This window comes from Triticum urartu, chromosome 3A, assembly GCF_056163025.1.
Source record: "Triticum urartu cultivar PI428250 chromosome 3A, HENAU_Tu73, whole genome shotgun sequence".
Lineage (NCBI taxonomy): Eukaryota > Viridiplantae > Streptophyta > Magnoliopsida > Poales > Poaceae > Triticum > Triticum urartu.
Window position 1 is genome coordinate 409,882,303 of NC_141875.1, and position 11,586 is coordinate 409,893,888.

General features: G+C 42.5%; 1 long non-coding RNA gene across 1 annotated transcript; it reads right to left on the bottom strand.

Moving 5' to 3' along the window:
* Window positions 1-1,281: 1,281 nt before the first annotated feature.
* Window positions 1,282-2,122, bottom strand: LOC147979885 (uncharacterized). The gene is made up of 3 exons (XR_015599750.1): window positions 1,973-2,122; window positions 1,582-1,666; window positions 1,282-1,425 (listed from the first exon to the last, which is right to left on the bottom strand). It is a non-coding gene; the product is annotated as an uncharacterized LOC147979885 (long non-coding RNA).
* Between the last annotated feature and the right edge of the window lie 9,464 nt (window positions 2,123-11,586).

The following is an 11,586-nucleotide window of genomic DNA, read 5'->3' on the forward strand; positions in this document are numbered from 1 at the left end:
GTTGGCGTATTTCGAGATTAGGATTTGTCACTCCGATTGTCGGAGAGGTATCTCTGGGCCCTCTCGGTAATGCACATCACATAAGCCTTGCAAGCATTGCAACTAGTGAGTTAGTTGCGAGATGATGTATTACGAAACGAGTAAAGAGACTTGCCGGTAACGAGGTTGAACTAGGTATTGAGATACCGACGATCGAATCTCGGGCAAGTAACATACCGATGACAAAGGGAACAACGTATGTTGTTATGCGGTCTGACCGATAAAGATCTTCATAGAATATGTGGGAGCCAATATGAGCATCCAGGTTCCGCTATTGGTTATTGACCGGAGACATGTCTCGGTCATGTCTACATTGTTCTCGAACCCGTAGGGTCCGCACGCTTAAGGTTTCAATGACAGTTATATGAGTATATGAGTTTTTGATGCACCGAAGTTAGTTCGGAGTCCCGGATGAGATCGGGGACATGACGAGGAGTCTCGAAATGGTCGAGACGTAAAGATCAATATATTGGACGACTATATTCGGACATCGGAAAGGTTCCGAGTGATTCGGGTATTTTCGGAGGTACCGGGGAGTTACGGGAATACGAGGAAGAAGCAATGGGCCTTAATGGGCCTTAGTGGGAAGGACCAGGAGGTGGCGCACGCCCCTCCCAAGCCCAGTCCGAATTGGACAAGGGGTTTGGGGCACGGCCCCTCTCTCCCTTCCTTTCCTTCTTCCCCCCTTTCCCCCCTTCTCCTAGTTGGATTAGGAAAGGAGGAAACCTACTCCAACTAGGAGTAGGAATCCTACTCCCCTGGCGCGCCCCTCCTAGGGCCGGCCTCCTCCCCCTTGCTCCTTTATATACGGGGGCAGGGGGCACCCCTAGACACACAAGTTGATCCACGTGATCGTTTTCTTAGCCGTGTGCGGTGCCCCCTTCCACCATAATCCTCGATAATATTGTAGTGGTGCTTAGGCGAAGCCCTGCGACAGTTGAACATCAAGATCGTCACCACGCCGTCGTGCTGACGGAACTCTTCCCCGACACTTTGCTGGATCGGAGTCCAGGGATCATCATCGAGCTGAACGTGTGCTAGAACTCGGAGGTGTCGTAGTTTCGGTGCTTGATCGATCGGGCCGTGAAGACGTACGACTACATCAACCGCGTTGTCATAACGCTTCCGCTGTCGGTCTACAAGGTATGTAGATCACACTCTCCCCTCTCGTTGCTATGCATCACCCTGATCTTGCGTGTGCGTAGGAAATTTTTTGAATTACTACGTTCCCCAACAGGTATTATCCCAAATAATGAACAATTCTATGGTACATAATCGCAAAAATCACACTCCAAAGATTGTACTTTACATACCTAAAGTTGTACACCACAGTCCTGCTAGAGAATCTGGATACTTATTCCAATTGATGTCATAAACATAAGAACCCTGCATATGTAGGTTAACATTGTATAAGAAAAACATAGATACATAGTTTACATCCATAGCATACTGTAATGAACATCTTAGCTGCCATTTCCAATACCAAACGCTACATTGCATGAGAAGTAAACATATATAATGCTATAATTAGAGAGTCGTAACCTCAGATCTCTCAATAACCAACGGATGCACACCATTGCTCTGCCATCCAGCTGTGAATGGTGCCAACATGCCATGCCCCTTAAACCTGGGAAGGTCATACTATCAAAGTTAGTACTAGCTAGTAAACTGAGCGACTTCTTCTTCCTTGCACTATCTCTCTTCTCCTTTCAAATAGAACCTGTTGTCCATCAAAATCCATGGCAGGGAAGAGCGGATCTTGCCTCAAACCACCAAAAATGAAATCCTTATGCTAGCTGGTGGTCAAATGTTCCTTTTCCCCTTCAATTAATCTCCTGTATTATCTAATTTCAGAACCCTAATTTGACCTCGTTGCCAATAATGGAGATGAGAGAGAACAAGGGTAGGCAGAGCGGGAAGATTTGCAGCTTACTTGTTGAGATCTGGAGGTACACGTGTCGCCGGTGGAGGAAGAAGAACGGCGGGCGGCTCCTCAGCAACGGACGGCGCTGCTGCTCCTCAACGGCGGGTGGTGGGCGGATGATGCTCCTCTATCACGGACGGCACTGCTGCTGATGCGGGCTGAAGGAAGGAACGCCCGAGGTTTGCGATGCAGTGGCATGAGGGGACCAGCGTGCGGGCTTGGCCGGCGGCATGAAGGTCGTGGGTGGCGGCGCGGGCGCGTTAGGCTTAGGTCTGTGTGTTGTGTGTGGGCGGCAGCGAGAGGGAGGGGCGAGATTGGGGAACGATGATATCATTGGATTGGGGAAAAGTGGGTGTTTCACCTGGAGTGTCCATTGTTCTCATCCCGCACCATATAAGTATTTTGGATGGACCCACCTGAACAACCCCGACACTTTTTGTGTCCCTAAGAATCGGCGACACACAAACAATCAGTAGAGTTTATATGTGCCGACAGAAATTACGTCCGCGTTTTGGCGGTGCTTTAGCGACAAATAATGTGTCATGTTCTTATATAACACTAACTCACTGTGTGTCGGTATAGTTTGGGACAAAAAAAGTGTCGGCGATTCTCACTTCTACCAACAGATGCATGTCGTCTTTGGAGTGTCATGGTGTAGTGGAAGCTTGTCTTGAGGATCACCAGGAGGCTTGTGAACCTCATCTGCAATAAGGCAAGCCACAACAACATTTTCTTGGTGCCATTGCAATATTTGTGATTTTCCTACTTGAATAAATGAATTAATCCATGCATATAGATCATTATTGTGTTGTTTATATTCTGTTAAATGCTTGTCCAAGTTAATATGCTTAAAAAAAGTTTAAAACTAACTAAGTTGGTAAAGAGACTAGAATTAATTTTTGCTATGAAAGAAATGATATGGTTATGGATATAAGTAATTAATTGGAGTTATTTTTCTTGCATAAGAAAAATGATAAAATTTGTTAGAAAAGATTTTGTTTAATGTGAGGTTTAATCTTGACCAGAGAAGTGTCAAGAGTTGTTGATGGTTATGCTTAGTGTGGATATAGTTGACTCAGTCTTTTCTGTTAATATGTGATGCATATGTTATTGTTGCACTTCATGGCATACTATGACACCGGTTATTTTCAACTTAAGTTGAACATGATAATAATACAACTTGAACATATCGTTGACCGGGTCATGGTGCCACTGAATCAAGTTTTTCCCAGTGCAACCACATTTGCCTGTATGGGAAGGCCTTTATTCGGTCCGTTGTCATGCCTCTGGTCGGTGCCTCCAACTAGGGAAGGTTATGGGCGTGCGGTACCCTGGCCCGGTAAGCAGACATAACCTTGTGTGCCCGTTGTTGAGATTTTGGTACCGGTCCCCGTAAGGGACGTTTTGGCCACGACGGTGGTCGTTGTGTCTTTGGTAGACACGGGGCCACCCAGGACTAGCCCAGTTGGGAGTGGGTCGGAGTGGCTGAGAGAGTGTCATGGCAATGGAGGGGTTTCGTCGGAATGCCGTTGGTCCACCCGAATGGGAGTACGAGGCCATGGGTTCCATGGTGTTGGTACAGTGCGCTACCTCTGCAGAGTGTATTAATCTATCGATGGTCGAGTCCACGATTACGGACACGCTCGAAAGTAGGTCACACCATGGGTCAACTTTTAGTAAAACTTGCACACTAAGTTATGAACTCTGCACTCTTGATGATGGCGAGAAGGCCATCGGGTTGGATAAGACCAAATGTTGGTCGTGGTTGTGACCGCCAGAAGGATCACTGTTTTAGATCAAGTATGGGTCATGGTTGTGATCGCTGGAAAGATCACGAGATGTTCATAGTTAAGATTTTGAGGTTGGCACGGTGGTGATCCAAGAAGTGATCACCGTTGGTAAGAGGGATTTTTCTCACAAGAGTATGATCACATCATGTTGTTTATATTGTTGCATTGTTAATAATTGGTTAATTATCATGATATTGTTTGTCATTATGTTTATGTCTCTTGTGAGCTTGCAAGTACATTCCATGTACTGACCTGGCGTGTCATGCCAGATTTCAGGAAAGCCTTGTGGGAAAGGAGTGTTGTCCGAGTCTAGATCGTGTCCACATCGGTGTCCCTGTGCTATGGAGTTCCGCTACGACGTTGTTCCGCTACCGCGTAGTTGTTATGATCGAGGCCTTTATGTTCACTAAATAATGTACATATTGTTCAGCCGCACCGTGTGTGCCACTTGGCCTCGCTACCTGTTGTAATGTAAACTTTGATCCGCTAGCATCAATAAAGCGGTTGTTTTCTGTATCAAGATGTTGTGTGTTGCGAGAAGACATGCTCTCTGGGCTGGCAATGCAGTGTAAACCGGTTGCTCTGAGCCGGGGTGCCACATTAACTTAAACAAAGTTTTAAAATTCTGAATTTGCGAAACCACAGAAAGGAAAAAAAGGAAAAAAAAGAAATGAACAAAAAACAAAAATAAATAGAAAGGTAGAAAACTGGAAAGGCCAGTAAGAAGACAAAACAGGAACAACAACTTCAGTGAACCTTCTAGATGGTTCCGAAAACCGGCGAGGATCATGGGCAGGCACAAGTGGACGCGTCGGGTAGCTCATTCTCAGCGTGGCTGTAAGAATTTGACGCTAACGGACCTCATATAGAAATGACGCTGATATGTGCCACACGTCTGGCAGGAAGGGAGGCGCACAACAAGTCTCTATAGCAAACAGATTGTCACATCACCGCATGCATGCATGTGGGAATCTTTTTGGATTTTCAATTTTTAAAATGTTTTATCTTTTGAATGAAAAATCCGATTGAAAATCTGTTTTCATTATTAAATCCGTCATGGCGAGATCTTTGAAACCAGATCTCATATTGATATGTTTCAATGATTTTGTTTGGTTAAAAGTTGCCATGTATATTACACATAAATTGCTCTGGTGTTTGCATTGAAGTTTTCATGATATATTTCAACTACATTTTCTTCTACGTTTAAAGTAAATTTTGACATATTATAAAAAAGAAATTTAAGAAACTAAAATTGCCATGGTAAATTACTAAAATTTGCCATGATCCATGTAATAATTTTTATATGGTTCATAATTAAAATGGAATATATCGTCAATTACTTTAAAAATGCATGATTAATGACTTAAATTTGCCATGAACCGTAAAATAAAATTGCCATGGCGAATTACTTAAATTTGCCATGATACATGCACTAGAATTTGCTATGGTCCATACAAAAAATAATTTTTATGGTCAAAATACTAGAATTGTCGTGGTCAAAATACTAAAATTGTCATTATCTACAAACTAAATTTGCCATGTTGAATTAGTAAAAACTCCATGATCCATGAATTAAATTTGCCGTGGTTAATTAACAAAATTTTCCATGGTCAATTAATAAAAATTGCCATAAAAAGTAGTTGAAATACAATGATAGCTTTAAATCTAGAATAAAAAATGATGTAAACACTATGACAACTTTAGTGTAAACATATGAGAACTTTTGGCTGGAAAAAAAGTAATGAAACATATCAACGTGTGATCTAGTTTTGAAGATCTCGTCGAGACGGATATAATGATAAAATCGGATTTTTATTCAGATTTTTTATTTAGGATAAAATATTTTTTAAGTCTGAAAACCAAAAAGATTCCTGCTCATGTCATCTATTTTGATGTGACAAAATGGATGATAATGGAGGCGTTTGGTCCATGTTGCTTCGTGCCATACGTGTGACACTTACCATTTAGGTATAGGAAACAACCGCATCCGGAGTTCAGGCCGCGCCGCCTCCTCCTCTCGACCAAGGTCGACCTGCACGACTATGGGGTCAAGCTCCACCGCGCCAACTCCCCAGATAATGATGGGAGTGAAACCACGGACGGCCACCTGTACGTGTGCCGCGTCATGTCTGCGGCCAGCACGAGCCGCCAGCCGAAGGAGTGGAAGGTCAGCGGGAAGATGATGTTCCGGAGGACCCAGACCGTAGGCGCGCCAAGGTATCCAGCTCCTCTACATGGGCCACCGCAGCGAGTACTGCCTCGCGGAGCACCTGCGGGCCTGCGAGGACCAGTCTGAGTCTTACGTGCTTTGACTAACCATGTTCCGTGCCAGGTATAGGGAGGACGGGGAGCCCACCACCACGGCCGACCGTCCGGCTCACTCATACGAGGTCCTCGGTGACTATGACAGGTGTTGTGATGCCCAAGCCTTCTCTGGATGTACAAAGTGCGCACTTAAGCTCTTGGACTTAGGTCATGTTTAGTTGCGAAGTATTTTTAAAGTATTTCAAGAATACAATGATATTTTACAATACTATAGTTTTAAATACTTTGAGGTGTTTGGCTCTAGTTAAAATTGTATAGTATTATAAACTATAGTATTCATAAAACTATGGTACTTTTGCAGTATTAAAGAAAGAGGCTGAGACCTCTTTTTAAAAAATTGAGAAACGCAACAAAGGCCTTGTCTTAGCGGTGGCCTATTACAACGATGTATATTTTGATTGCCAAACATGCCATTGTTTCCACGATACTTAAAAAACTGTTGGCTTCATATCTCTAGTCTCTAGTACTATAGTACATCAATTTTTAAACATGGAGTACCCGTTCATCGTGTTCTAGAAGCAAAACCTTAGCCGTCGATTTGTTACAGCAGGTGAATCTCCACTGTTTATCAATACTAAGACTCGATTGATCCAACGGCTGATGTTTCCTGGATTCGTGTTATACGGCCGCGCGCCAAAACGCTGCCAATCTGGATCTTCTAGAGTTTTCAGGGACGTGTTGTTGGCCTGCAGCCATAGCGGTCTGCTGCAGTGAGGATTTAAATATTCCAACAACGAGTAATTACATGCACATGCTCGAACTATCTGGACCAAGAGTACTCCCTCCGTTCTAAATATTTGTCTTTCTAGGTATGTCAACAAGTGACTACATACGAAACAAAATGAGTGAATCTACACTCTAAAATATGTCTACATACATCCGTATGTAATAGTCATTTGAAATGTCTAGAAAAACAAATATTTAGGAACGGATGGAGTAGAAGCTAGCAGCCTATACTACTACAGGAGCAATTTACATCTCACGGAGTGCTACAGGCATGGAAGCATTTTTTACTTTCTCAAAAGAAGTAGCGTGCTGTAGAAAAGACTTTACACATTTTTGTTTGCAGGTGAAGAAAAGGGTGTACACATGGCAATATTGCTGGTCGCTGAGAGAAATATTCGAAAAACTTGTAGAAAATTTTGATTTTTTTTGAGCCGATGAAAATTTTGATTTTGATTTGACTTTATTATTCTTAACAGGATGTTAAGTTATTTAACACACTGTGAGGTTGAGGATACACAAAGGAAATATATTTTATAAGAAACCTTTGATTTAAAGGTGTGAAAATTACTGCATCAAACTAATTTACTATATATTTCAAATTTGAATTTTAAAAATATTTCCCAAGCATGTCAATAATAATAACATTTCTCTTGGAAAGAATGTATACTTTTTCTAAAGCATTCTCCGTATAGGAATTCATTGTGCTACTGTTGTTTGATGTGAAGAGAAAAAAAAGTTTCCATGAGTTCCCACTCGAAAACACAAGTACTTTTGAAATTTGCATGATAGTTTTATCACAAGATAGACGATTTAGTTTAAATGATTAGTATTGTGATTATTCATAATAATCTAACGTGCAAAGCACGTACAAATTACTAGTAAACTACAGTATTCATTGTCGTCGGTATAAAAAAACTATAGTATCGGAATACTGAGGTTTTACAAAAACATTGCTTTCAAACAGAGCCTTAGTTTGCAGTTGCACCCTTTGCGGTACTGCTGTTCCCATACCTGAAAAGAAATATGTGAACAGAAAATTTCCACACTGCATAGCCCTACACTTTCAGAAATAATGACCATAAGCGGATTAACTTGTTGAAATTATTGTTTTCATGGGTTATTACTTTATGCTCATCCTAGATACATTTATTTGAGCGTAAGTAATTCCTGACGGAAGTACTATTTGTTTTATTTGCAACATGTTCCATGTCTACTTTTTTTAAGGAGCTCTCCAATATTTGCAGTTGTGAATTAATTTATAAGATAACATGATAATTTTGTATTGATTAAATGTTGGTGCCACAGAGAAATTTAGGGGAAGGACATTATAACAAGGAAACGACATGTACTCCCTAGAAGTTGGTCCATAACTTTATGTGAGATGAGATGCAAGAATGGGACACACTTCATACCCCCCCCCCTCTCCCCGGCCACCGAAGTCCTTTGACCCATCCTAGGAAATTGATTGGACGCCATGGAGTCGTTGAACATGCATGTGTGGACAACTCAATACGTGTCGATATGCCTAAGCGACTCCATAGGCCACCCGCTACCACCTTGCAACCCCGCCCCCCCCCCCCCCCCTGTCGTCGGAGGATGATGCCCGCCAGTTGAAGGTGGTTGTGGGGCGCTCCTGCCCTCATCCCGTCCTCCCCATCCTACCATGCTTCCTCGACCCCTTTAACGTCAATGATGCTCCTCACCAGACACGATTCTGCTAGAACTACCTCATCCTCGCCATCTCTATGGCTTTTCACCATAAATCCGGGCCTCCCTGCGGGTAGGCCTCCTTGATTGAATGGACATGTTCGATCTCCTGCTCATCTAGCAGCAACAGAGGTCCCCTTGACCTCGTGTTGTGCCCATCGGCATGTCAGGGTGCCAGATCCAACTAGCCTGCCCCGCGTGCGCGGTGGCCTCTACTCGGGTATGTGTACAATGGCATGCAACCCCCTTGCTCTACCCCTCGTGTGTGCCATCTTCAGGTGGTTTCGGTTCCCGTCGACTACATCGGCGTGGTGCAAGGTGCAACGACCATGGCTTCGTTGAGTTGTCTCGATTGTAGCGGTGTGTCGATGTGAGTGGTTGGGTTTGATTGGGGTGGTCTCTAGAAAAATGCATGCACAAACCTCGTGTTTGAGCGACCGCGGCGACACTCCTTAGCATCGCACCACTCCTTGGGGGTGCAGTCATGGAGCTCCACACTGGTGTTGCTTTTCTTCCTACCCACTAGGTGATTCCGGGTGAAAGCTTCGCGACAACGATGCCTATGTGGGTCCTCCACACTAGTGTTGTTTTTCCTCCTGCCCATTGGGTGATTCTAGGTGAAAGTTTCCAGAGAAGGCCAGGTATTGGGAGGACGGGGAGCCCACCACCACGACCGACCGTCCGGCTCACTCGTACGAGGTCCCCGGTGACTATGACAGGTGTTGTGATGCCCAAGCCTTCTCTGGATGTACAAAGTGCGCACTTAAGCTCTTGGACTTAGGTCGTGTTTAGTTGCGAAGTATTTTTAAAGTATTTCAAGAATACAATGATATTTTAGAATACTATGGTTTTAAATACTTTGAGGTGTTTGGCTCTAGTTAAAATTGTGTAGTATTATAAACTATAGTATCCGTAAAACTATAGTATTTTTGCAGTATTAAAGAAAGAGGCTGAGACCTCTTTTTAAAAAATTGAGAAACGCAACAAAGGCCTTGTCTTAGCGGTGGCCTATTACAACGATGTATATTTTGATTGCCAAACATGCCTTTGTTTCCACAATACTTAAAAAACTTTGGCTTCATATCTCTACTACTATAGTACATCAATTTTTAAACATGGAGTACCCGTTCACCGTGTTCTAGAAGCAAAACCTTAGCCGTCGATTTGTTACACCAGGTGAATCTCCACTGTTTATCAATACCAAGACTCGATTGATCCAACGGCTGATGTTTCCTGGATTCGCGTTGTATGGACGCGCGCCAAAACGCTGCCAATCTGGATCTTCCAGAGTTTTCACGGACGTGTTGTTGGCCTGCAGCCATAGCGGTCTGCTGCAGTGAGGAATTAAATATTCCAATAACGAGTAATTACATGCACACGCTCGAACTATCTGGACCAAGAGTACTCCCTCCGTTCTAAATATTTGTCTTTCTAGGTATTTCAACAAGTGACTACATACGGAACAAAATGAGTGAATCTACACTCTAAAATATGTCTACATACATCCGTATGTAGTAGTCATTTGAAATGTCTAGAAAGACAAATATTTAGGAATGGAGGGAGTAGAAGCTAGCAGCCTATACTACTACAGGAGCAATTTACATCTCACGGAGTGCTACAGGCATGGAAGCATTTTTTACTTTCTCAAAAGAAGTAGCGTGCTGTAGAAAAGACTTTACACATTTTTGTTTGCAGGTGAAGAAAAGGGTGTACATATGGCAATATTGCTGGTCGCTGAGAGAAATATTCGAAAAACCTGTAGAAAATTTTGATTTTGATTTGACTTTATTATTCTTAATAGGATGTTAAGTTATTTAACACACTGTGAGGTTGAGGATACACAAAGGAAATATATTTTATAAGAAACCTCTGATTTAAAGGTGTGAAAATTACTGCATCAAACTAATTTACTATATATTTCAAATTTGAATTTTAAAAATATTTCCCAAGCATGTCAATAATAATAACATTTCTCTTGGAAAGAATGTATACTTTTTCTAAAGCATTCTCCGTATAGGAATTCATTGTGCTACTGTTGTTTGATGTGAAGAGCAAAAAAAAAAGTTTCCATGAGTTCCCACTCGAAAACACAAGTACTTTTGAAATTTGCATGATAGTTTTATCATAAGATAGACGATTTAGTTTAAATGATTAGTATTGTGATTATTCATAATAATCTAACGTGCAAAGCACGTACATATTACTAGTAAACTACAGTATTCATTGTCATCGGTATAAAAAAATGTAGTGTCGGAATACTGAGGTTTTACAAAAACATTGCTTTCAAACAGAGCCTTAGTTTGCAGTTGCACCCTTTGCGGTGCTGCTGTTCCCATACCTGAAAAGAAATATGTGAACAGAAAATTTCCACACTGCATAGTCCTATACTTTCAGAAATAATGACCATAAGCGGATTAACTTGTTGAAATTATTGTTTTCATGGGTTATTACTTTATGCTCATGCTAGATATATTCATTTGAGCGTAAGTAATTCCTGACGGAAGTACTATTTGTTTTATTTGCAACATGTTCCATGTCTACTCTTTTTTTAAGGAGCTCTCCAATATTTGCAGTTGTGAATTAATTTATAAGATAACATGATAATTTTGTATTGATTAAATGTTGGTGCCACAGAGAAATTTAGGGGAAGGACATTATAACAAGGAAATGACATGTACTCCCTAGAAGTTGGTCCATAACTTTATGTGAGATGAGATGCAAGAATGGGACACACTTCATATCCCCCCCTCTCCCCGGCCACCGAAGTCCTTTGACCCATCCTAGGAAATTGATTGGACGCCATGGAGTCGTTGAACATGCACATGCATGTGTGGACAACTCAATACGTGTCGATATGCCTAAGCGACTTCATAGGCCACCCGCTACCACCTTGCAACCCCCCCCCCCCCCCTGTCGTTGGAGGATGATGCCCGCCAGTTGAAGGTGGCCGCCGGGCGCTCCTGCCCTCGTCCCGTCCTCCTCATCCTCCTACCATGCTTCCTCAACCCCTCTAACGTCAATGATGCTCCTCATCAGACACGATTCTGCTAGAACTACCTCATCCTCGCCATCTCT